The sequence below is a fragment of the Physeter macrocephalus genome, chromosome 7 (genome assembly GCF_002837175.3).
Source record: "Physeter macrocephalus isolate SW-GA chromosome 7, ASM283717v5, whole genome shotgun sequence".
In the NCBI taxonomy this organism is placed as follows: Eukaryota; Metazoa; Chordata; class Mammalia; order Artiodactyla; family Physeteridae; genus Physeter; species Physeter macrocephalus.
The window spans coordinates 66,462,180-66,466,905 of NC_041220.1; the positions used below are offsets into that span (position 1 = coordinate 66,462,180).

The 4,726-nt window shown below is 40.5% G+C and overlaps 1 pseudogene; it reads right to left on the reverse strand.

The window, feature by feature from the left end:
- Positions 1 to 4,021: 4,021 nt before the first annotated feature.
- On the reverse strand, positions 4,022 to 4,542 carry LOC102976768 (mitochondrial import inner membrane translocase subunit Tim17-B-like; annotated as a pseudogene).
- Between the last annotated feature and the right edge of the window lie 184 nt (positions 4,543 to 4,726).

The window sequence follows — 4,726 nt, forward strand, 5'->3', positions numbered from 1 at the left end:
GCCTCCCTGGCACCCAAGTGTTAATTTATGCTGTACAGCAAAGTGATTCAGTTATACACGTATATATATGCTTTTTTTATTCCTTTCCATTATGGTTTATCACAGGATATTGAATATAGGTCCCTGTTCTATACAGTAGGACCTTGTCGTTTATCCATCCTATATATAATAGTTTGCATCTGCTAACCCCAAACTCCTAATCCATCCTTCCCGCACCCTCCTCCTCCTGGCAACCACAAATCTGTTCTCTAGTTCTGTTTCATAGATAGGTTCATTTGTGTTATATTTTAGATTCCACTGAGTTTTCCCATTTTTGTGGCTTACATGTCACTGGGCTAAAGTTTCAAGCCTCTGTTCCCATTTCTTCCTGGTCTTCCTGTAAAATTTAAGACCCAGGTGTTAATTTGCTCATTTGCAAAGCCTGAGTAACAGCCGTTGCCGGCTTAAGCCACAGGTGCATTGAGAGAATCACCAAGGGAGCAAACAGTTTAGTTGGGTTCAAAGAGATGTGCTTGCATTAAAAAAAAAAAAAAAAAAAAAAAAAAGAAAGTGACTTCCTGTCACTTCAAGAGTGATATAAAAAGATAAAAATTAAAAACAAATGCAGAATATTTAAAACAACCATGATAAAATGTATTGAATGAACAAATCTACAGTGTGGTAAAATAGGTGTTATTCACAATTAAGCTTAACTAAATATAATTTCATATAATCTATTCCTCTATTATTAAAAAGTTATACATATGTTATAGGACAGTTTAAAACAAAGATTAAAGGGAGAGCTGGAATTACAAAACTATGAGCCCTCTCCCTTCTGCTGCTTCTATGCTCTGCAGATTTCAGAGATGCTATACACTGATTTCATGGTTTATTCAAGGAACTGAATCTACAGTTTAAAAAATACTTCTGTGGAGCGTGCAAGAAGGTAGATGATATATCAGAAACATGGGATATAATGTTTTTATAGCTGGCATCTCATTTTGTTCAGTTTAAAACTAGTGTGGGGACTTCCCTGGTGGTCCAGTGGTTGAGTCGCCACACTCCCAATGCAGAGGGCCCGGTTCAATCCCTGATCAGGGAACTAGATCCTGCATGCCACAACTAAGGCACGGCGCAGCCAAATAAATAAATAAAATTAAAAAAAAAGTAGTATGGTAGTTTAAAAATAGATCTACATATTCTTCAATACGCCTCCCTTCCAATGGTGGAACTTAATTCCCCTCCTCTTGACTGTGGGTTACATTTAGTGACTTGCTTCTAACATGTAGAAGATAGCCAAAGAAGTAATGGTGTCTGACTTCCAGAACTAGGTCACAAAAGACATTTTGGACTCCTTGCACTCTCTCTCGGATTGCTCACCCTGAAGGAAGCCAGCTGTCATGTTCTGAGGACACTAAAGAAGTCTTATGAAAAGGTCCCTAACTTGGGGAACTGAGACCTTCTACCAAGAGCTGGAGAGGAACTGAGGCTTCTTACTAACAGTCGTATGAATAAGCCATTTGGGGAGTGGATTCTCTAGCCCCAGCTAAGCCACCTGAAATTCCTGACCCACAGAAACTGTGAAATGATGTTCATTGCTTTAAGCCGCTAAATTTTGTGGTGTTTTGTTATGCAGCAATAGATAACTAATACAGATCTGGGTAACGCAAGTGGAGTGATACCAAATACCTAGAACCGTGGGTGCGGCTTTGGAACTGGGAAGCTAGAAGGAAGATAGTTTGGTGATTTCTTACAAAACTTAGCATACTTTTACCATATGATTTAGCAATCACTCTCTTTGGTATTTACCCAAAGGAGATGAAAACTCAGGCCCACACAAAAACTTGCACATGGATATTTATAGCAGGATTTTTAAAATTGCAAAAAAGTGAAAAAACCTAACTGCTCTTCAGTAGGGTAATGACAAATTGTGGATTTATGGATAAATAATGGAAAACTATTACAACAGTTAAATGATAGAATCTTCATTTATCCAGAATCTAATGTTGAGTTATAGTCAGCAAAAGGATATATACAATGATACTATATATGTAAAATTTTAAGATACTCAATGATACTTTTATTACACACACATACATATACATGCACAAATATAGTAAAAAAAAATAACTAAAGGAATAATAGGCATCAACTGCAAAATTGTAGTTATCCCTGAGAAAGGGAGAAAATGGCTAAGTGGGGCTTCACTTATACGCTTAACATTCTATTTCTTTGAAACAAACCAAAAAAGGTAAAAATTAATATTGAATAAATCTAGGAGATGGATATGTTTCATTATTTTCTATATGTTTAAAAATATCACAATTAAAATGGTAAAATGTTTCTAAATTTTTTAAAAAGAAGAAGATTCAAGTATCCTTAAAGTAAGTTGTGAAGTATCGTAATTTATTCTTAGTTTTCATGTTATCCTTTTATACTTCCCCTCCTGTAACACTTTCCAGAATTAGGTTCCCATGTCGTCTTAATTTTCCTTTACCCCTTAGCCAAATTCCCTCTTAAAGCACTCCTGGATCTGATCTTACTATCTAAATAATAGGAATACTAGGTATACCAAAATTGGAACTTGCTATAAGAATGGAACTAGAGATGTTTTATATTTAAAAAAAAAAAAAAGGGCCATTGGCACTCCTGATTCTCAGGCCTTCAGATTTGGACTGAATTACACCACTGGCTTCCCCAGTTCTCCAGCTTGCAGACAGCTGATTGCAGGATTTCTCGGCCTCTATAATCTCCTGAACCAATTCCTATGATAAATCTCCTCATATACATAGGATATATGAGATATATATATATCTCCTATTGGTTCTGTTTCTCTGGAGAACCCTAATACATGCTTAATACGTAGAGAAAAGCAAACCCAATCGGCTATATTCGCACCACACTATTTTCATATTGCATATTATACTTACAAAATTGTAAGTTGTAAGAAGCACCATTATTTTATGTATCTTAAAGAGAAACTTGCTGACATTTAAACTACAACACAATGCTTTCTTATTAGAATTTTAAAATGTGTATGTATTGAAAGAATTCTAGGTCTTTTGGTACAGACATTTAAAAATAAAATACCTGCTCTTGTACATGTTTGAGGAAGCGAAACAAATTGGTTAACATATTGCATAAGCTTCTTTGCATTCAAAATCAGACTCTTGTGAATCTGTTTGACTTGGCATCCTAGATGCCCGCATTTTTCCACAGCACACTTGTGTCATTAAGAACCTTGGTGTTGCAGCATTTCTTGAGTTCTCCACTCAAAAGGGGACTTCTGAGGTGTTGGTAATATTGTTTCTTGATCTGGGTGCTGATAACCAGGGATGTATTCAACTTGTGAAAATTCATTGAGCTTAAGTACACTTACCGATACTTGCACTTTTCTTCATGTATGTATTATACATCAATAAAGAACTGAAAATTTTAGAAAAATGTTCCACTGTTTTTTTTTCTGGAATTTTCTTACCAGCTACTGACTCCCCTTCTGCAAGTTTTGACACTGGTCCTTGCTTGATCTAAGCAAATGTCAACTTAAGATTTTCAGACCAAGTTCATGAATGTGCATGAATGTACAACTATGTCAAGACTGTGATTTGGCTGCAAAAATTTTAAGACACATCCTAATTTCATGAATTAAAAATGTGAAAAATGTTTGTCTTAAAATCACGTTACACTGATACTTTGCTTTTGAAAATAATGGCATAGTATTTTTCACATTGCTGTAGTGTTCATACCTTATTATTTATTTTTTTTCTTTGGCATTTCGAAACTGGCTTTAAATGCTCATCAGGGCGCCATGCAAAGGGACTGGGGTGAGAGCTTGTTACATATGAATGGGGGCTGGGGTGCCTGAGAGAGAAGGGACCCATCCATCAGGGCAGCTGGGGTGCCCCACCCCAAACCTGGGATAAGGCAACAGAGTAGAGGCCCTTCTCTGAAGGGGCCCAGGACCAACTGGGAGCCAGCCCTCCCTTTGAGGTAGATCATCAGGGAGGGAACCGAGGAGAAGCTCCCACGGTGGTGGTGACAGGCGGTCACTTCCTCAGTGGTATTGCTGATAGCTGGGGTAGCCTGGGGCCGCGGTACCCTCCTTAGCGGGCAGCTGGCTGGGGTCCTCCAGGAATGGGGGTGCAGTGCAGAACTGCTGCGAGTGAGGAGGATGCCAACATCCTCGATGAGGGCCAACAGAATGCCTCCCATCATTGCTGAGCCCACCGTGGCCAATAGGCCACTGCAGGCAGCCAGCACAGCCCCGGTCAGTTCTCCACTGGTGATGGATTTCCAGGGATCTTCCTTGCCCCGCAGCCGCACCAGACCGCAGTCGATGGTGGAGAACAGGCTTCCCCCCACCGTGAAGCTACCTCCAATCTGAGGGGCTCGGATCCTCACAGCGTTGACACCGCCTCTCATTCGGTGCCGAATTCCGACAAGGGCATTGCGGAAGCCCTTAATGGCCTGGAAGGCTCCACCGCAGATTCCACCCATAGTGAAGGCTCCATCGCAGTCATCCACAACTCACCATGGGCAAGGCTCCCAAGCGTACTCCTCCATGGCGCCCTATACCTTATTTTAAAAATAACTCTATCAGGCTTTCCGTGGTGGCGCAGTGGTTGAGAATCCGCCTGCCAATGCAGGGGACGCGGGTTCGTGCCCCAGGCTGGGAGCATCCCACATGCCGCGGAGTGGCTGGGCCCGTGGGCCATGGGCGCTGAGCCTGCGCGTCCGGAGCCTGTGC